The 23193-nt window shown below is 42.9% G+C and overlaps 1 protein-coding gene across 3 annotated transcripts in view; it reads left to right on the top strand.

The window, feature by feature from the left end:
* LOC139553310 (A-kinase anchor protein 6-like) overlaps positions 1-23193 on the top strand; it is a 189133-nt gene that overhangs the window by 76980 nt on the left and 88960 nt on the right. The window lies entirely within an intron of this gene.

Below are 23193 nucleotides of genomic sequence, written 5' to 3'. Positions count from 1 at the left end.
TTTGTAAGCAACTCCAGTGTAGATTTGGTGTTTAGGTTAGTGGCCTGTTGAAAGGTAAATTAATATCCCTGTATCTGGTGGAAAGCAGACTGAACCAGGTTTTTTGCCAGTGCTTAGCTCCATTACGTTTCTTTTTTATCCTGAAAAACTCTCCAGTCCTTAACGATTACAAGCATACCCATAACATAATGCAGCCACCACTATGCTTGATATGGAGAGTGGTACTCAGTAATGTGTTGTATTGGATTTGCCCAATACATAACACTTTGTATTCAGGCCAAAAAGTAAATTGCTTTGCCAGATTTTGCCACTATTACTTTAGGGCCTTGTTGTAAACAGCATGCATGTTCTGTACAGGCTTTCTTCTTTTCACGCTGCCAATTAGGTTAGTATTGTGAGGTAACTACAATGTTGTTGATCCATCCTTAGTTTTCTCCTATCACAGCCATTAAACTCTGTAAATCTGGGTTTTCCCAACTGGCGGCCCACGAGACCCTCAAGTTTTCTGTGGTATTTCAAATGCTTTCTTGTTGGATATAAAAGACTGTAAAAACATGAGCAGATCAGCTCCAAGTGATTTTAATGTTGGAAATCTGTTCCAAAGTATTCCCACGCAAAATAGAGATATATATGTGATCGTAAACAAATGTAAGAAAGGTTTGAAATTATTATGTTTTCGTCAAATGTCATATCTGTTAACAAACTATAGTTTTGGCAAGTCGGTTAGGACATCTACTTTGTGTATGACTCAAGTAATTTTCCCAACTATTGTTTACAGACAGATTATTTCACTTATAATTCACTGTATCACAATTCCAGTGGGTCAGAAGTTTACATACACTAAGTTGACTGTGCCTTTAAACAGCTTGGAAAATTCCAGAAAATTATGTCATGGCTTTAGAAGCTTCTGATAGGCTAATTGACATCATTTGAGTCAATTGGAGGTGTACCTGTGGATGTAATTCAAAGCCTACCTTCAAACTCAGTGCCTCTTTGCTTGACATCATGGGAAAATCAAAAGAAATCAGCCAAGATCTCAGAAAAAACTGTAGACCTCCACAAGTCTGGTTCATCCTTGGGAGCAATTTCCAAATGCCTGAAGGTACCACATTCATCTGTACAATCAATAGTATGCAGGTATAAACACCATGGGACCACGCAGCCGTCATACCACTCAGGAAGGAGACGCGTTCTGTCTTTTAGAGATGAACGTACTTTGGTGCGAAAAATGCAAGTAAATCCCAGAACAACAGCAAAGGACCTTGTGAAGATGCTGGAGGAAACAGGTACAAAAGTATCTATATCCACCGTAAAACGAGTCCTATATCGACATAACCTGAAAGGCCGCTCAGCAAGGAAGAAGCCACTGCTCCAAAACCGCCATAAAAAAGCCAGACTACGGTTTGCAACTGCACATGGGGACAAAGATCGTACTTTTTAGAGAAATGTCCTCTGGTCTGATGAAACAAAAATAGAACTGTTTGGCCATAATGCCCATCGTTATGTTTGGAGGAAAAAGGGGGAGGCTTGCAAGCCGAAGAACACCATCCCAACCGTGAAGCATGGGGGTGGCAACATCATGTTGTGGGGGTGCTTTGCTGTAGGAGGGACTGGTGCACTTCACAAAATAGATTATTTGGAAATATTAAAGCAAAATCTCAAGACATCAGTCAGGAAGTTAAAGCTTGGTCACAAATGGGTCTTCCAAATGGACAGTGTTACTTCCAAAGTTGTGGCAAAATGGCTTAAGGACAACAAAGTCAAGGTATTGGAGTGGCCATCACAAAGCCCTGACCTCAAATCCTATAGAAAATTTGTGGGCAGAACTGAAAAGGCGTGTGCGAGCAAGACAACAAACAACAAACCTGACTCAGTTACACCAGCTCTGTCAGGAGGAATGGGCCAAAATTCACCCAACTTATTGTGGAAAGCTTGTGGAAGGCTACCTGAAACGTTTGACCCAAGTTAAACAATTTAAAGGCAATGCTAGCAAATACTAATTGAGTGTAAGTAAACTTCTGACCCACTGAGAATGTGATGAAAGAAATAAAAGCTGAAATAAATCATTCTCTCTATTATTATTCTGACATTTCACATTCTTAAAATAAAGTGGTGATCCTAACTGACCTAAGACAGGGAATTTCATCTAGGACTAAATGTCAGGAATTGTGAAAAACTGAGTTGAAATGTATTTGGCTAAGGTGTATGTAAACTTCCAACTTCAACTGTATGTAAGAATGCTGTTTATTGACTATAGCTCAGCATTCAACACCATAGTACCCTCCAAGCTCATCATTAAGCTCGAGTCCCTGGGTCTGAACCCCGCCCTGTGCAACTAGGTCCTGGACTTCCTGACGGGCCGCCACGAGGTGGTGAAGGTAGGAAACATCACCTCCACTCCGCTGATCCTCAACACTGGGGCCCCACAAGGGTGCGTGCTCAGCTGCCTCCTGTACTCCCTGTTCACCCATGACTGCGTGGCCATGCACGCCTTTAACTCAATCATCAAGTTTGCAGACGACACAACAGTAGTAGGCTGAGTAGTAGGAGGTGAGGGCTCTGGGAGTGTGGTGCCTGGAAAAAAAACACTCACTCAACGTCAACAAAACAAAGGAGATGATCGTGGACTTCAGGAAACAGCAGAGGGTGCACCCCCCTATCTACATCGACGGGACCGCAGTGGAGAAGGTGGAAAGTTTCAAGTTCCTTGGCGTACACATTGCTGACAAACTGAAATGGACCACCCACACAGACAGTGTGATGAAGAAGGCGCAACAGAGCCTTTTCAACCTCAGGAGGCTAAAGGAATGTGGCTTGTCACCTAAAACACTCACAAACTTTTACAGATGCACAATTGAAAGCATCCTGTCAGGCTGTATCACCGCATGGTACGGCAACTGCACCGCCCACAACCGTAAGGCTCTCCAGAGGGTGGTGCGGTCGGCCCAACACATTACTGGGGGCAAATTACCTGCCCTCCATGACACCTACAGCACCCGATGTCACAGGAAGGCCAAAAAGATCATCAAGGACATCAACCACCCGAGCCCTGCCTATTCACCCCACTATCATCCATAAGGCGAGATCAGTACAGGTGCATCAAAGATGTTACCGAGAGCCTGAAAAACAGCTTCTATCTCGCCATCAGACTGTTAAACAGCCATCACTAGCTGCTGCCTTTAGGCATAGACTAGAAATCACTGGCCACTTATCTGGCATTACTCATCTCATGTGTATATACTTTTTCTATACTGTTCTACGGTATCTCATTCACCTATTAATGTTTACATATCTTGTATTCTATGCTATTCAACTGTATCTTAGTCCGTTCCGCTCTGACATCGCTCGTCCATATGTATATAGTCTTAATTAAATCCTACTTAGATTTGTGTGTATTGGGTATATGTTGTGTAATTTGTTAGATATTACTTGTTAGATATTACTGTACTGTCAGAGCTAGAAGCACAAGCATTTCGCTACACCCGCAATAACATCTGCTAATCATGTGTATGTGACCAATACAATTTGATTTGATTTGAACTGTTTTAGTCACCTTTGGCCTCATGGTGAAATCCCTGAGCGGTTTCCTTCCTCTCCAGCAACTGATTTAGGAAGGACGCCTGTATCTTTGTAGTGACTGGGTGTATTGATACACCATCCAACCTGTAATTAATAGCTTCATCATGCTCAAAGGGATATTCATTGTCTGCTTTTTTTTTTTTACCATCAACCAATAAGTTCCCTTTTTTGCGAGGCATTGAAAAACCTCTCTGGTCTTTGTGGTTGAATCTGTGTTTGTAATTCACTGCTCTACTGAGGGACCTTACAGATAATTGTATGTGGACTACAGAGATCTTGTTACTCCTGAACGTGTTTAGGCTTGCCATAACTAAGGGGTTGAATACTTATTGACTTTTCAGCTTTTCATTTTCATGGCATTTTTTGAATATTTCAAAAAGCATGATTCCACTTTGACATAATGGGGTACTGTGTGAAGGCCAGTGACAAAAAAATCAGTCTGTAACACAACAACATGTGGAAAAAGTCAATACTTTCTGAAGTCACTGCAATTGCTGCCACATTCGTAGAGATAAAATAGAGGCTGCTGTCCTGGAATTCTACATCACTTTATCTAGGGCCACGTTCACATAAATTCTTGAATTAGTTCAACTATATCAAACTCCTAAATAACCGTTATCTACCTCTCTAAAGTGTTTATGTCTTTTAAATGAGAAATGCAAATAATCAGATATCCAAATAAGAAATAATGAATGTATGCCAGGGTCTCTCTGGCAGTATTAGCATGCAAAGGTACTCCAAATGGAATTTACAAAGTGTGCTAAAATGACACACCTCTAAGTGACTTTTGCCCAAAGGCGATCTGACAATTGAAATTTCTCCCCAAAAAGTTAATGGTGCTATTTTTTCCCAGACATTTATCAAATATTTAATTACAAGGATGATAGAAATTAATATGCAGCAAAGCCTGCTGTCACGTCCCAGCGTTTGAAAAGGATCTGTGGCTTTTACAAAAAATACTAGCATAGGTGAAACGTTTATAGTAGGGCGTTGTGCTGTAGTCAAAGCTACTGTTGCAGCTCTGTACGGTCTGTTTATTGAGATGGTGAATTAAAATGTACTAGCCCCTGCCATCCCCTTCTTCCCCTGGTTTCTTTGTGTAGCCTAGTTGTCTATTTCAGAAATGAACATTACTCTAATCTAGTACAATTGAAACACTTTCTTATGAACAAATTATTTCCCATTCATTCTGCTTCTAAATGTGAATGAAGCAACAATGTGAACTTCGCTGCTCAGCATCCACTGTGTGGCTGCATCTTTGATGGCACCCTATGGGGCCCTTGTCGAATGCAGTGCACTACCGCATAAGGAATAGGCTGCCGTTTCAGACGCAACCAATGACCCCGTCCGAGTGCTTTTGCGCGACTTCATTACTTTTCTTCTATCCCCTGGCTGTGTTATTGTGTGCAGCTGAAGTCCGCTAGAAAATCAAAACCAGATTTTATTCTTTTTTTTCATTTGTATTCTGCCTTCGACACTTGGCAATCGGATCAAAGATTACCCAACTTGCTTGCAAATAAAAGCAACGAGGAGGCACTTCAGGCTGTAATTATTAGAATCAGAGTGAGATTTTTTTGTGCAGAAAATGCGGAGCTCTATTGGAGCCTATTAGTTTGATTCCCTTTGTGGTTTGCTGGGTGTCCACATGTCAGGGCTGCTAATGCCTAATGAATTCTATCAAACTAAATACAATCAAGTCCAATCTGATAGGCATGGATGGGGATATATGAACACAGTGTGACGGCTAGGCTCTTGATATTGCTTGAAGTGAAGAGCTCATGCAGCTTCGGCGTTAGAGAAAAATGATTGCTTTATAATGTGTTGCCTGAATAGTACAGCAGTGGTAACTTAAGTTAAAACACAGTGCAAACTCAACTGGTCTCAACTGTGGTTGCTGTCTTTGTACAATGAATGGCAAATGAAGTGCTTCAATGAGAATGTTCTGACAAAGAATTCTTAAAATAGAATGCTCTAACTCACCTGTGTGTTGCTATCTAGATTCATACGAAGGGGGTATATTACCAAATAGTAAACAGTGTTTACTCTTCAAACAATATGTTACACAGTCGACAGAGACACAGAAGGAGTTTTTTGGCTTACGGTATTGTTTGTTCCTCTCCTAACATAAGGCTTGCTCAGACGACTCTCATCCAACCGTAATCCAACAGTGACAATATTATTCACAGACAGGGATTTCTATATTCTCAAGAAAGCCCTGCCCGTTCCCTGGTGGAGAGAGAGCGCGTAATCCCTATTCTAGAAGTCAGAGCAGACCTACAGTATCTCGCTGTACAGTATGGTGACCATTAACTATCTTTTTAATATTTCATGTTTTGTTCTAATCAAAAATGAAATGGTTAAGCTAAACATGTGATTGGACTGTGGGAAGGGGGGGGGGTGAAGGAGCTGATTGCATTGGATCCTGGGGCTATTTGCTAAGATTATGTTCCAAATGGCACCCTATTCCCTATGTAGTGCACTACTTTTGACCTGAGATCAAGGAATAGGGTGCCATTTGGGGCGTACACTAACAGCCCTTCTACACTACAGCCATCGGGCATCCGGCCTTGCCATCATCCATTGAAGGAATGCTTCCTTTGAAATCAATAGAAGCTGCTATACTGCCCACATTGCTTTGCGTCCAATGGCAGCATCGAAGCTCGAGAATCGCGCATGAATTCTATCTTGTGAATTCAAATAATGAGAAATAAAGTTGGGTTTTGGTTGGTTTCTGGGATTTCAGGTAGAACGTCACATTGACACAAAGCTGATGGCGATGCAGCACTACACGTGTAGTCTAGCTGAAGTGTAAGACTCCTCCTGAAGAAGTAGTGCGCGTTAATAACGGCATGGCTCTTTCTTTTCTTCTTCCTCCCTCCATTCCTCATTCCCTCCTCTCTCTCAGGACCCAGCAATTACCCTTAAGTCAGTGTGGAATAATTGTCAATGAATATTTAACAAGGCTTCAGTGGAAGCATAGGCATCAGAGAAGCATCAACTGCTATACTGTATTATTAATATAGGGAATTGTTACAGATACACTGTAGAGAGTCACTGGACCACACCATGCAGTGGATTAGCAATTGGGAAAATGACGAAGCAGGTTCAGGAATAAATAAAGTGGGCTTCAAAAACATAATGGAGCCAGTGAGTTGTCAGAGGCACATTATGCAGCTGCTGTAAAACATGACAGAAGCTGTCTATGTCATTCAATCAAACAGATAGCGGAAACATCACTAAAGCATTCCATCAGCCCCACCCCAGCCCCAGTCAGAACTTTCAAGATCAAGTCCTCCCTCCCTGTATGTACCTACCTGATGTTCATTCTCAGCTGAATGTTCCAAAAAATATTCTAATCAGGAGTGCTTATAGCCAATCTGGTCAACATAAAACTGTCGGCAGTGTTATGAAATATGGGAGGTGGAATTACCTTATCACTGTGATGATTTAAAATGCCTCACAGGTGAAAGACAAAAACATGTCCCATCAGCCATCACTCCCTCCCTCCCTCTGTCAGTCCTCAATGAATGTCAGACGAGCTTCAGATGAATCCTTTACCCCCCTCTCTCACTTCTCTCTCACGTTTTCTCTCTCTCTCTCCTTATCTTTCTTTCTCTCTCTCTCTCTCTCTCTCTCTCTCTCTCTCTCTCTCTCTCTCTCTCTCTCTCTCTCTCTCTCTCTCTCTCTCTCTCTCTCTCTCTCTCTCTCTCTCTCTCTCTCTCTCTCTCTCTCTCTCGTTCTGTCTCTCCCTCTCTACCTCTCCCTCCCTACTTCTCCCTACCTCCTCCTTGAAGTGATATAAAATTCTAATATCTGTCCTCTGGTTCTGTCCTCCCTGAAATCTGGCCAAAGCGCCGAAGGAAAGATAGCTGCCATGCCTGAAAAGCAATGCACACAGAGGGGGGAAAAGCAAAAGGGGAAAGGACTCAGTCATGAAGTGACGTTCTATTCCTCAGAGGAAAGAGAAATGACATCCAATGAGTCCTATCTTCTGTATTTGGAATTAATGTATTCTATATGTACTTTACAATACAGTAGATAGACAGGGAAAGAAATAGTCTGCCACTGCGTTTTAGCTCTTTGATGATCCATAATGATTTCTCCTTTGGTTTTATAGCGAGCTTTGACAGATGCTCTGAGTAGTAAAATGTTATTATTGTCACAAACCTGGCCATGGTGATTAGACGCCCCTTTGTTTGTGCTTGAATCGTTTTAATGTAGACACCAGCAGGGAACAAGCAGGCAACACACTGTGTGTGCGTGCGCGTTGTGCGTGTGTGTGTGTGTGTGTGTGTGTGTGTGTGTGTGTGTGTGTGTGTGTGTGTGTGTGTGTGTGTGTGTGTGTGTGTGTGTGTGTGTGTGTGTGCGTGTGTGTGTAAATCCCCATGACAAAATCCACCTGTGACAAGCATCCTGAAGTAAAATGATATCATATTGCTATATTATTATGATATCGTATACATTACTATGGTATTACAATGGCAAATCACTAGCTACAAACTCTGCATGAGAGCTAGCAGAAAATGTAGCCGGTTTGTAGTCTGATCTTCACCTGTGTGAGTACTATTGTTTTGGGGTTTATTCCCTTAGAAAGTTTCCAAATTCCTCCTTGTTCAAATGTTATTTAAAGGATTCAGCCCTGAATTCCCTCTGTTTCCTCCGTCTCCTCCTCGGCTGGTGGAAAAGCATTATTGGCATTGTCAACACAGCTGAAATGTTAAGAATTATTGTACAAACAGAATGGCTTGTCTCCCGGATTACTTTTGATTTATGTTCCAGCTTTGATATTGGAAATAAGTAGAAGGGTGTCCTTGAACACCACTGTTAGTAAAGCAAAGAGAAGAGATTACTTTGGAAGGAGAAGCAGAATAAATGGGCTCTATGTTAGGAGAGGAGGAATTTTTGATTCCCACGTCTAGTGGCTGTGGAGAATCAGGAGGACTGCTTAGTGCTCTGTTCTGTGATGTTTGATTCCCACGTCTAGTGGCTGTGGAGAATCAGGAGGACTGCTTAGTGCTCTGTTCTGTGATGTTTGATTCCCACGTCTAGTGGCTGTGGAGAATCAGGAGGACTGCTTAGTGCTCTGTTCTGTGATGTTTGATTCCCACGTCTAGTGGCTGTGGAGAATCAGGAGGACTGCTTAGTGCTCTGTTCTGTGATGTTTGATTCCCACGTCTAGTGGCTGTGGAGAATCAGGAGGACTGCTTAGTGCTCTGTTCTGTGATGTTTGATTCCCACGTCTAGTGGCTGTGGAGAATCAGGAGGACTGCTTAGTGCTCTGTTCTGTGATGTTTGATTCCCACGTCTAGTGGCTGTGGAGAATCAGGAGGACTGCTTAGTGCTCTGTTCTGTGATGTTTGATTCCCACGTCTAGTGGCTGTGGAGAATCAGGAGGACTGCTTAGTGCTCTGTTCTGTGATGTTTGATTCCCACGTCTAGTGGCTGTGGAGAATCAGGAGGACTGCTTAGTGCTCTGTTCTGTGATGTTTGATTCCCACGTCTAGTGGCTGTGGAGAATCAGGAGGACTGCATAGTGCTCTGTTCTGTGATGTTTGATTCCCACGTCTAGTGGCTGTGGAGAATCAGGACGACTGCTTAGTGCTCTGTTCTGTGATGTTTGATTCCCACGTCTAGTGGCTGTGGAGAATCAGGAGGACTGCTTAGTGCTCTGTTCTGTGATGTTTGATTCCCACGTCTAGTGGCTGTGGAGAATCAGGAGGACTGCTTAGTGCTCTGTTCTGTGATGTTTGATTCCCACGTCTAGTGGCTGTGGAGAATCAGGAGGACTGCTTAGTGCTCTGTTCTGTGATGTTTGATTCCCACGTCTAGTGGCTGTGGAGAATCAGGAGGACTGCATAGTGCTCTGTTCTGTGATGTTTGATTCCCACGTCTAGTGGCTGTGGAGAATCAGGAGGACTGCATAGTGCTCTGTTCTGTGATGTTTGATTCCCACGTGGCTGTGGAGAATCAGGAGGACTGCTTAGTGCTCTGTTCTGTGATGTTTGATTCCCACGTGGCTGTGGAGAATCAGGAGGACTGCTTAGTGCTCTGTTCTGTGATGTTTGGACCGTTGCTACAGTACATCATCTCCTTTGACTGTGCTTCTTAGATCCAGACCTGGGTTCAAATTGTATTGGTTTTCTTTCATATATTTTAGCCGCGCTTGATTGAGCTTGCCTGACACAATGGAACCAATGGAATAGTACCAAAAGTGTAAACCCCGCACAGCTGGCACTCCAGGCAGGTCCAATGATAGATTGCTTCGCTTTAGAAATGGACCAATCTTGCTAGTAGTCCACCTGGACTAGAGTGAGTTACTAAGGACAGTCCAATTCATTACATATGCTCATTGGTCAATATGATGATTGAGATCTATTACTTATAGTGAGTATTTGTGTTGGTTAAAAAGCCCAACGTTTGTTTGGGACATGTATTATGTATGATTGTCTCTATTGAAGAAAAAAATACCTGTTGTGTTGTTCTATTTGAGTCAATGTTGGCTTTGTATGTTGGTTCTATGGTGTTTGGTTGGTCCTCCCTCATTCCTCTTTCAGTTGAAATGTTATCTCTCTGGTGGTAAGAGCGTGCTACATGTGTTTATTCTGCCCACGCGTTGTTCTGAATCTTAAAGCCCTATTTATGTGATGCTTTTCTTTCCCAAACAACAGCAAAGAGAGGAATCTGTGATTCTCTCCACAACAGGCAGTAGTAGCTCTCCAGTCTTCCTTTCTGACATAGTCGCTGTCAAATTACACTTAATGGCTCTGAATTATACAAAATGCCCCGTAATTACCTCTAATTTCCTCCAGTGTTAAGTTTTCTTTCCTACCACCCATGATGTAAATAAATGAGTATGACTGATCTAATTCTCTTGTTTTGGAGAGACTGCAGGATGATGGATCTGTGAGGGGATTCAATTGGTTGGCTAATTAGATTTTTCTATTGTCAGTGCTTATTCAGTGATCTACTTCGACCACCTTTAAAGATGATTACCCCACATCACATTAAATAACAAATACTTCCAACCAAACTTCGTCTATTTCTAAACCACCCCCTGACTACTCCCTGCACGGATACACACACACACACACACACACACACACACACACACACACACACACACACACACACACACACACACACACACACACACACACACACACACACACACACACACACACACACACACACAGACACACAGACACACACACACTCTGTCTTTATATTATTTTCAACCATTCTTATCCACATCCCCACTCCCGACCTGCTGAGAGGGCCCATGTGGACTATCTTTCGGGGTTTCTCATATGAATTCACTTCTAAATCATATTTGATTTCATGCATAATTAGTTTGTCCATCAGTAGGCCTGCGTCTGGCCCCACGCTGCTACGGTATCTGCAGCATCACACAGGTCTGATGACACTGTGCTTTGGCACAACAGACAATATGCATTAGAAGAATAGCACGGTTCCGAGCCACTGCCCAACATCAGCTGCATGGAAGTCATTCCATTTCCCCGTCCTGACTCTGGTAACTGTACCTTTGCAACAACATAAAGATGGCAGCAACACTGAACATTCAACCATTGCGTTGGCAGCTTTCAGTTTTGATAGAACTCCGCTACTCTCCTGCCCCACGGATTAAACCGGCCGACTTAATTCTGTTTTAAAATGATATTTTAATTAAATATCAAGGTAAGCAGAAATGGATCGCAAAATAATTAATCAAACATCCCAAAAATTAAACAGGTTTTTTTTTTCTGCATGGGGCAGCAGAAAAGTAAGAAGCCTTATTTAGAGTCTGTTAGAGATTCAATCTAATTTAATTCTCTACCCCCTCTCTAAATAAACAGTTCTAAAACCTTTTTTTCATCTGGGGAGAGTAGAGATGATAGAGGTAATCAATATTTCTAGCATTTTAATTAAAACCGTTAGTGGAATAAATCCATTTAATTATCAGTTAATGAAATACAAGGTCATTTACCTGACAGCAACTTTGAAGGTGGCTTACTGGTTGGAATGAGCACAGCAGCCTAGTGTCAGGGCCGTTTAGCTGCTGTCAATTGGCAGGTTGAGATTCTCCTGGCAGGTTAACCCCTGAACGTCCTGTTGGCTCTGGCTTGGCTGGCCCGGTGCTCTGCTGAGGAGGAGGATTTAACAAGGATCTAGCTATAGCTCCTCTCCCCCCTCAGAGTTCAGATACAGGCAGGCAGACACACACAAGTATGCAGGAACTCATTCATGCACACAGTACACACACACACACACCCATACGCTGTTGATAAGACGTCTTATGAAAATCAAGGTTATCAGATCCAATGGTTTAAACTCTGTTATTATGAGATTACACTCTGGGAATACCAGGGGCGGTACAGTAAATATGAGTTTCTAGGCTGCTATATTTTACCTTTCACTTCTTAAAATGGAGAGAGAGATTGTTGAACTTGATTATCCTTATAGTGAAGAGCTTTCAACATGGTTAGACGTGCGATATTTAGCCAAAGCTAACCTACTAGCTGAATAAGACATCCAACATAAATACATGTACCATTCATTCTAGAGCCGTCTCTGATAGGGATCCCTGGTAGAGATTTTTATGAATCATCATAGGTTTAGACTGTGTGTGATATTGCACATCGACTGGAATCTGGTCGAGATTTGAATAAGGAAACAAGGATGTCCAGAGCTAAAGGAATGAGCATTACTACCTCACCACAACCACTACTATAGCACCACCGTCCCCCATCTGGAACAAATACAACAAATAAGGAATAGAGATACAATGAAGCAGAGAAATCGAATCTAACTTGGCCCCAAGCACTTACACGGAATGTGCATATAATGGTCCTGGGCATTTGTCATTGTGAATCGTTCTGGAGTTTTGTCCTACTGTTAACGAAATAGTAAACTTGGCCTTGTGCATTATGTTCCAGCTTTATGTATCAATCTTTACAATTGCTTTCTTTGTCTTATTGCTGGAATCAATTTCTTTCCTGTGATTGCCAAGAGGAGCATTTAAAAGCGGTTGCTCCACGGTTTGTTTCTGCCTCTCTCTTTTCTCCCCTTTGTTGTCAATGGCTAAGAGGTGTGCTGTGTGTGGAAGGAGCCATGAAATATTAGCCTTGTTTCATCAAATAACTACTGAAGTAGGATCATCTTTTGATTTATCGGATGTACTTGTATGACGTCGCTGTAGTATGGCGTCGCTGTAGTATGACGTCGCTGTAGTATGACGCTGTAGTATGACGTCGCTGTAGTATGGCGTCGCTGTAGTATGGCGTCGCTGTAGTATGGCGTCGCTGTAGTGTGACGTCGCTGTAGTGTGACGTCGCTGTAGTGTGACGTCGCTGTAGTATGACGTCGCTGTAGTATGGCGTCGCTGTAGTATGGCGTCGCTGTAGTATGGCGTCGCTGTAGTATGACGTCGCTGTAGTATGACGTCGCTGTAGTATGGCGTCGCTGTAGTATGACGTCGCTGTAGTATGGCGTCGCTGTAGTATGACGTCGCTGTAGTATGACGTCGCTGTAGTATGACGTCGCTGTAGTATGGCGTCGCTGTAGTATGACGTCGCTGTAGTGTGGCGTCGCTGTAGTGTGACGTCGCTGTAGTGTGACGTCGCTGTAGTGTGACGTCGCTGTAGTATGACGTCGCTGTAGTATGGCGTCGCTGTAGTATGACGTCGCTGTAGTATGGCGTCGCTGTAGTATGACGTCGCTGTAGTATGGCGTCGCTGTAGTATGGCGTCGCTGTAGTATGACGTCGCTGTAGTATGACGTCGCTGTAGTATGGCGTCGCTGTAGTATGACGTCGCTGTAGTATGGCGTCGCTGTAGTATGACGTCGCTGTAGTATGGCGTCGCTGTAGTATGACGTCGCTGTAGTATGACGCTGTAGTATGGCGTCGCTGTAGTATGGCGTCGCTGTAGTATGACGTCGCTGTAGTGTGGCGTCGCTGTAGTGTGACGTCGCTGTAGTGTGACGTCGCTGTAGTGTGACGTCGCTGTAGTATGGCGTCGCTGTAGTATGACGTCGCTGTAGTATGACGTCGCTGTAGTATGACGTCGCTGTAGTATGACGTCGCTGTAGTATGGCGTCGCTGTAGTATGGCGTCGCTGTAGTATGGCGTCGCTGTAGTATGACGTCGCTGTAGTATGACGTCGCTGTAGTATGGCGTCGCTGTAGTATGACGTCGCTGTAGTATGACGTCGCTGTAGTATGACGTCGCTGTAGTATGACGTCGCTGTAGTGTGACGTCGCTGTAGTGTGACGTCGCTGTAGTGTGACGTCGCTGTAGTGTGGCGTCGCTGTAGTGTGGCGTCGCTGTAGTGTGACGTCGCTGTAGTGTGACGTCGCTGTAGTATGACGTCGCTGTAGTATGACGTCGCTGTAGTATGGCGTCGCTGTAGTGTGGCGTCGCTGTAGTGTGGCGTCGCTGTAGTGTGGCGTCGCTGTAGTGTGACGTCGCTGTAGTGTGACGTCGCTGTAGTGTGACGTCGCTGTAGTATGACGTCGCTGTAGTATGACGTCGCTGTAGTGTGGCGTCGCTGTAGTGTGGCGTCGCTGTAGTGTGGCGTCGCTGTAGTGTGGCGTCGCTGTAGTGTGACGTCGCTGTAGTGTGACGTCGCTGTAGTGTGGCGTCGCTGTAGTATGGCGTCGCTGTAGTATGGCGTCGCTGTAGTATGACGTCGCTGTAGTATGGCGTCGCTGTAGTATGACGTCGCTGTAGTATGAAGTCGCTGTAGTATGGCGTCGCTGTAGTATGACGTCGCTGTAGTATGGCGTCGCTGTAGTATGACGTCGCTGTAGTATGGCGTCGCTGTAGTATGACGTCGCTGTAGTATGACGCTGTAGTATGGCGTCGCTGTAGTATGACGTCGCTGTAGTATGGCGTCGCTGTAGTGTGACGTCGCTGTAGTATGACGTCGCTGTAGTATGACGTCGCTGTAGTATGGCGTCGCTGTAGTATGACGTCGCTGTAGTATGACGTCGCTGTAGTATGACGTCGCTGTAGTATGACGTCGCTGTAGTATGGCGTCGCTGTAGTATGACGGCACATTGTAATGACTGACTTGCTGCTACAATATGAGTCAGAGACAGGCAGACAGGAAGACAGACAGGCAGGCAGGCAGACAGAAAGTCAGGCAGACAGACAGCGTGTGATTCAGGTAGGGTTTTGTTACAGAACCTGCCCAGGCTCCTACCATGCTTGTTCTATCTCTCTCCATGCGTTGGCACTGATGTTATACTGCAATCTGCCCACCACTGGGTCTCAGGGAGAGGCAAACGTGAACATTACGCCAACTCTGATATCAAGGCTTGATCCTGCGCCTGTTGACTTATTTATTTTCCTCTACAATTCACTTTGAAAACCTTCACTCCTTTCATCCAACAACACCCCAAAAACATTCGTTTTAGCTCCCCGAACTCAAAGGAAGGCATGTTGTCGAGCAGCTAGCTCTGATACCAGCTTTTCTCCGATTTAGAATTAAGATCAGATTTTTTATGTTACTTAATTATTTCCTAATTAGTTTGCATGTTAATTAAATTGGTGGCTAATGTTAATTACCTATATTAATGCATTCTCAGTGTAACACCTGCCTGAAGCGCTTGGCTCTGTTTTAGAAATATCTTCATCTGAGCTGTTTGCCGGATGCCGCTGTGCAGCCTCTCCTCTCCATGTTGAATTGATCTCAGATGGGCTGCTAGGGAGGTGTACTGAGCCTGTGAAGGATTTCTGATTTCTGTTGTTTTTAAAGATAGGAAAAAAGATTTATGTGTATGAGCGCTAGGGACAAACACGTATTTGAGTGCTGTCTAATACACTATATGGGCGTGTTGTTACTGGTTATCTTTCAGTCATTAATGGTGTTTCTCACAGACATACGCTGTTCTCATTGTCTCATATTAATACTGTTAAGATATGCCTAAAATAAACAAATGCCTAAAATGATAGACGGTCAGTAGTCTGACTGTGTATTAGATAGACGGTCAGTAGTCTGACTGTGTATTAGATAGACGGTCAGTAGTCTGACTGTGTATTAGATAGACGGCCAGTAGTCTGACTGTGTATTAGATAGACGGTCAGTAGTCTGACTGTGTATTAGATAGACGGTCAGTAGTCTGACTGTGTATTAGATAGACGGTCAGTAGTCTGACTGTGTATTAGATAGACGGTCAGTAGTCTGACTGTGTATTAGATAGACGGTCAGTAGTCTGACTGTGTATTAGATAGACGGTCAGTAGTCTGACTGTGTATTAGATAGACGGTCAGTAGTCTGACTGTGTATTAGATAGACGGCCAGTAGTCTGACTGTGTATTAGATAGACGGTCAGTAGTCTGACTGTGTATTAGATAGACGGTCAGTAGTCTGACTGTGTATTAGATAGACGGTCAGTAGTCTGACTGTGTATTAGATAGACGGTCAGTAGTCTGACTGTGTATTAGATAGACGGTCAGTAGTCTGACTGTGTATTAGATAGACGGTCAGTAGTCTGACTGTGTATTAGATAGACGGTCAGTAGTCTGACTGTGTATTAGATAGGCGGTCAGTAGTCTGACTGTGTATTAGATAGACGGCCAGTAGTCTGACTGTGTATTAGATAGACGGTCAGTAGTCTGACTGTGTATTAGATAGACGGCCAGTAGTCTGACTGTGTATTAGATAGACGGTCAGTAGTCTGACTGTGTATTAGATAGACGGTCAGTAGTCTGACTGTGTATTAGATAGACGGCCAGTAGTCTGACTGTGTATTAGATAGACGGTCAGTAGTCTGACTGTGTATTAGATAGACGGTCAGTAGTCTGACTGTGTATTAGATAGACGGTCAGTAGTCTGACTGTGTATTAGATAGACGGCCAGTAGTCTGACTGTGTATTAGATAGACGGTCAGTAGTCTGACTGTGTATTAGATAGACGGCCAGTAGTCTGACTGTGTATTAGATAGACGGCCAGTAGTCTGACTGTGTATTAGATAGACGGCCAGTAGTCTGACTGTGTATTAGATAGACGGCCAGTAGTCTGACTGTGTATTAGATAGACGGTCAGTAGTCTGACTGTGTATTAGATAGACGGTCAGTAGTCTGACTGTGTATTAGATAGACGGTCAGTAGTCTGACTGTGTATTAGATAGACGGTCAGTAGTCTGACTGTGTATTAGATAGACGGTCAGTAGTCTGACTGTGTATTAGATAGACGGTCAGTAGTCTGACTGTGTATTAGATAGACGGTCAGTAGTCTGACTGTGTATTAGATAGACGGTCAGTAGTCTGACTGTGTATTAGATAGACGGTCAGTAGTCTGACTGTGTATTAGATAGACGGTCAGTAGTCTGACTGTGTATTAGATAGACGGTCAGTAGTCTGACTGTGTATTAGATAGACGGTCAGTAGTCTGACTGTGTATTAGATAGACGGTCAGTAGTCTGACTGTGTATTAGATAGACGGCCAGTAGTCTGACTGTGTATTAGATAGACGGCCAGTAGTCTGACTGTGTATTAGATAGACGGCCAGTAGTCTGACTGTGTATTAGATAGACGGTCAGTAGTCTGACTGTGTATTAGATAGACGGCCAGTAGTCTGACTGTGTATTAGATAGACGGTCAGTAGTCTGCCTGTGTATTAGATAGAAAATGATGATCACACAATCAATAGTAGCCCTACCTCCCTAATCTATAGTGGGGGACAGTGTGTGTGTGAGTTCCGCTGGTGTTGTCCTCTTCACACTGATGTGTCTGTCTGTCTCTGTTGCTGTTTAGACTTCTTGGAAGCCAGGGATCAGCGATTAAATGTCACCTTTCAGCAACAACATTAAATAAGAAGCAGCAATTTAGCTCCTAGCAATTGCTAATTTCACGCCCTGATAAATGTTGCAGGAGCTAAACCTTTCAAACTCCCCTAAGATATTTCTTAAAGGTGCAGGAGCATATGTACGTCGTGTAACCCATGGATGTTTATCACTGGCACTTCACCGTCAAGGTCAAAGTCCTTTTGGTGGAGATGCTGAATAAGTCAGCCAGCCCAACTCTGTGCCATTGCTTTATTTATGCAGACGTTCCACCCCTCTCATGTTGTCCAGTATGCTCATCATGATGATATAATGACACTAGTCAATGCAAAAGGCTTTCTGTTAAATCATTGCACTAAACGAGAAGAGGGAAATAACTGTGACCCTCATCTCAAAGAAACATGGAGAATCAATCATAGCAGTCATAGTACAGTATACTGCTATTTATAGCCGTGAGAATCCCATATACTGTACGTAAGAGAGAATGAATGAATGAAAGGTGCACATGTCAGACCACACTTTTATAATAATAGTTATTTTTGGCAGTCTCATGATTCATGCCAGGAGACCATACTACATATTAAATCCAGACTTTATGGCTAGTGATTTGAAAGTAATAGTTTTCAAATGAGTTTCTTGTTTTCCAATGGCTCCTCAGAGAGCCACACTCTTGGAAATAATCCTCTACAGCATGTTTCAAATGGAAACAAATGGGAGCGTTAAAGAAAATATTTTTCCTGTAATTTTTTGTTGTTGCAGAAAACAAGGTGGATACAGTGCATGGAATTCCACATCACTCCTCTATTGATGATCAGGATTTCAAAATGGTGGCCTATTCCCATAAGGGTTGTTGGTTGTTTTGAAGGTGAAGCTTCACTGTTGTATGTGTAAATTTATGAGATACTTTAATGGAATCCTCAGCCGTTTACAACTCCTGAGTTCCAACCCCACCGCTCCCATCTGAATTTATTTTCTGAGCATGCTTCTTCCACCCTTCCATCTCTCCGTCCGCTCCTTTCTGATACAGCCTCAGCACAGCACATCAGGATGGCCCTGATGGGAGAAATTTCAAACAAGCCAATGTATGTTGTGGGTGTTTGAACACAAGTCGCGGGGGGCGGGGTGGTTGGCGGTGACTTCCCACAGTTTTCAATCTCGCCGCGATGCCTCTTGCATTCAGAGAGGACGATAAAGAAATAAACCAACCCAGCTTTATGTCACATTGCCTAAATAAACAGTTTAAAAGGCGTGCTCAGACCTCGGCTCTACCGTTCCCGTACCGAGTAGTGTTCACCAGAGGCACATACTGTATCTCTCCTCGTTAATTTTGTATTGTTCCCCAGCTGGTTCAAATGAGACCAGTATCCTGTTTGCATTTCGGCCACAAAATTCCTTTTTTCTTTCTATCTCTTGTAGTTTTTTTGGGGGTCTCAGAAGAAAGACAAAGGGAAAAGCCGTTGTTGCACGATTCTGTTTTGATTATTTTGATTCAAATGAATTTGCTGGTGTGTTTTTATTCGAAACATCTGGTCCTCCAAACAGCCCATGGACATTCTTGTAAGTCTGTGATTCTTCCCTCAAGTTTATCTCTGCCTTCAGTATCACAGAACTTTTAACTCCTAGCTCCTTGTATTTGCAGATGGCATTTCTATTTGTTTTATTGATCTTTGAGGGATATCTCATTTTTACTCTTTTACTTTTCTTTCTTTTTTTGCAGGTATTAGTGTGAATGAATGAGAACTTTCAGAATTTATTCATCCTGTATGTATCCACTCAGGATATCTTTTCCATAAGGAGTACATTAAGTGTATGAATTTTGCCTGTATGGTTCAATGTCTTCTATCTCAATAATATAATATATGCTATTTAGCAGATGCGTTCATCCAAAGCAACTTAGTCACGCGCGCATACATTTTACGTAGGAATGGAACCCACTTCCTGGTGTTGCAAGCGCCATGCTCTACCAACTGAGCTACAGAGGACCACAATAAAAATCAAACGAGCAAAGTCGTTGTTACTGTGACTGTCACGCCTGGTCTTGGACTTTAAATCTTCAATGGACTAAATGTTGAACCAATCAGCCGTTCTGTTGTTGCATCTTTCTTTGTTCGTTTGATTCATGCCAATTGTATGGGAAGGTCGATTCGATATTAAAGTTCAGGAAAACTTTCAGAACCACCAGCAAGGATGTATCTACCTATCCATCTTTGAGCTATAAGCTATGTGAAAATATACAGACAAGACGTATTGTAGACAATATGCATCACTGTTTCACCCTAATCATACTGCATTACAGCCATATTGATATTTTCAAAGGGAGTATGTGAGTGCTGGGAGCTACGGTTGTATACATCACCACATATCCATTATTGATGACATCATCATTATCCTCTCCTGCCTGGTCTGATCAATGAGAGCCTATAGCAGAACCAATAATTGAAACAGTATGTGAAGGTAACAGTATCTGAAAGCAGAGGAAACAGGTGATGATGATGATAGAACTCTGACTGCTTGGATGGATGGATGGATGGATGGTTGATTGACAGTCGAAGCAGCAGGGGTTGCCCCTGGAGATATCTGGCTCTAGAAAGTAGTTCTGAGGCCCAGTATAGTAAATTGGCCCTGGCGTGTAAACAAAAAACACCTAAAATGACTTGATTCAGCAGATCCTCATATCTGAGTCTGCCCTCTGTCTCCCGAGACAGACGTAAGTATTCATCAAATGATCAAAATTTATATTGATTCCTTTGCACATTAGCAGTTTAAAGGCAGGAGAGGAGTGTTTTGACAGAGTGAGCGAGTGTGCGAGCAGCGCAGGTTTGAATGATTCTGTTTGAAATAAGAATACAGGATGCAGCACTCCGAATCCCCATGTCTGCATATCTGAATAAGCAGAAGTTTAAACAGGCTGAAAGGGATTGCAAGAAAATCAAAACCAACCATGCCGTCCGCAGTTCACAGGGTTATTCTCTATAGAGATTTTTCCTGGCAAATCACTGCTCAGAGATGTTATTTTCCAGAAAATAAGTCATATCAGAAGGTTGATGGAAATCACTGTTGATGTGCGGTGTTGATGTTTGCTTTCTCTATCTAAATGGTGAATTGTCTTTTTTTTTTGCGTAACTTGGAAATATCAACACAAAGCACCCCTCTCCATTTTAAGACTGGAAGGAATTGTTGCTCATACTATCAATGTGATCGGCGTTTTGTGAAGCATTGATTCCTGGGTTACTAAGGAAATAATGTTCAGGCAGATCTGGTAGAGTTAGTCATTATGGTATAGGCTTATGGTACAGGTAATCATTATGGCATACTGTCAGGTACAAAATGATTGGCACCCTTGATAATGAGAAAAAAAGACTATGAAATAAATAATACAACTACTGAGCTAAATTGTATGCAAAAAATATTATAGAATTTTATACTAATAAAATTGCTTAGAGAAAGAGATTTTGTTCAACAAGTAATAAAACAAATTTTCAAAACGATAGGGGTAAAAAATGATTGGACACCCCTGTTTTCAATACCTCACCTTGCGAGGATAACGGCACTGAGCCTTTTCTAAAAGGTTTTATGAGTTGGAGAACACTTTGGGAGGGATCTTAGACCATTCCTCCATACAGAATCTTTCCAGATCCTTGATGTCCTTCGTCTGCGCTTATGGACTACCCTCTTCAATTCAAACCACAGGTTTTCAATGGGGTTCAAGTCCTTTTGAGGATAAGGACTCCGTGCCATTATCCTCGCAAGGTGAGGTTTTGAAAGGTATTGATAACAAGGGTTCCAATAATTGTGACCCTTGTCTTTTTGAGAGAAAAAAAGTATTACTTGTTAAGCAAAATCTCTTTCTCTGAGCAATTCTATTAGTATAAAATAAAATAATTTCCCCATTTGTTTGCGTGAACTCCAAAGGTATTGGAACAGTGACACATTTGGTGTTGGCTCAGTACTCCAGCACTTTGGATGTGAAATGATACAGTGCAGACTGTCAGCTTTAATTTAATATCGGGTGAATCGTTTAGAAATCACAGCACTTTTTTTGACATAGTCCCTCCATTTTAGGGGACCAAAAGTATTGGGAAAAATTGCCTTATACACTGAGTATACCAAACATTAAGAACACCTGCTCTTTCCATGACATAGACTGACCAGGCGAATCCAGGTAAAAGCTATGATCCCTTAATGATGTCGCCATGCTAAATCCACTTTAATCAGTGTAGATGAAGGGGAGGAGACAGGTTGAAGAAGGATTTTTAAGCCTTGAGATAATTGAGACATGGATTGTGTATGTCTGCCATTTAGAGGGTGAATGGGCAAGGCAAAATATTCACGTGCCTTTGTATGGGGTAATGTAGTAGGTTCCAGGCGCACCGGTTTGTGTCAAGAACTGCGGAGCTTCTGGGTTTTTCACGCTCAACAGTTTCCTGTGTGTATCAAGAATGGTCCACCACCCAAAGGACATCCAGACTTGACACAACTGTGGGAAGCATTGGAGTCAACATGGGCCAGCATCCCTGTGGAACGCTTGACACCTTGTAGAGTCCATGCTGACAGTCTGCCCTTTAACCTCATAGTCATTGTATCATTTCAAATCCTAAAACAACAAAACATGGCTCACTGTCCAAAGTCTTTTGGAGCTCACTGTAGCTCAGTATTTGGTATATTATTTGGTCCCACTTTATCTGGATAGTCCTATATAGATGATCTACAGCTGGTTGTACTATTAGTCCTCTCTTGATACTACTCAGATAAAGTGATACCAATTCTGTTTATTTTATACAATCTTATTTGCGCACCTTTATTAATGGTGCCAATATTTATATTATAGATATATGGTATAGTTATACAATTATGATATAGGTGATCATTATGGCATTGCCTTACTAACTAGCACTTCCCTACTACTGTAGCCTTATCCTGTTTTCATCAATTCTAAATATAGCCTGCATAAATTCATAGACATCAGTATTGAAATAGAGCTGTATACTGAGATGTCGTTTGGGTGGTCGACCGTTCTTGATACACACGGGAAACTGTTGAGCGTGAAGAACCCAGCAGCGTCACAGTTCTTTACACAAACCGGTGCGCCTGGAACCTACTACCATACCCCGTTCAAAGGCACTTAAATATTTTGCCTTGCCCGTTCACCCTCTGAATGGCACACATACACAATCCATGTCTCAATTGTCTCAAGGCTTAAAAATCCTTCTTTAACCTGTGTCCTCCCCTTCATCTACACTGATTGAAGTGGCTTTAACAAGTGACATCAATAAGGGATCATAGCTTTCACCTGGTCAGTCTGTGTCATGGAACGAGCTTGTTCTTAATGTTTTGTATACTCAGTGTAGTTCTGGCTAGTTTGAGAAGGACATAACAAAACTTCTTCAAGATCCTTCAAACTGGGAAGCCAAAAAGAATCATGGAGAGTCCTCATACATTCCACGGATGATACTCTCTTCTGGGCCCCGGCCGCATGCACTATCTGTCCTGTCCTCCAATTCAAGGTGGCTGGTGCTAAATTGCTTTTGTCTGTAGTCTGCATTAGTCATTATTGTGTGTGTAAGCAGCTCCAATGGGATTGGGTAATTAGGATCCTGACACGGCGTCCGTGAGCGGGCTGAGTGAATCCGAAATGAAGGCAAATGAAAGCAAATTCCTTCGAGGGGGACGGAGAAGGAGATCTTGCCGCCACAGTTGCGCCCGCTAATTTTCTTGGAGCTCCTAGTTAGGTTCATTTCATTCTTCCCAAATGAACAGAGCGGGTTTCATAACACACACACACACAAATAAATGAGAACGAGAAACCAAATGCATCTATCTGTTGATTTA

The sequence above is a fragment of the Salvelinus alpinus genome, chromosome 25 (genome assembly GCF_045679555.1).
Source record: "Salvelinus alpinus chromosome 25, SLU_Salpinus.1, whole genome shotgun sequence".
NCBI lineage: Eukaryota > Metazoa > Chordata > Actinopteri > Salmoniformes > Salmonidae > Salvelinus > Salvelinus alpinus.
The sequence above is the reverse complement of the archived record's forward strand: the minus strand, read 5'-3'. Positions and strand labels throughout refer to the sequence as shown.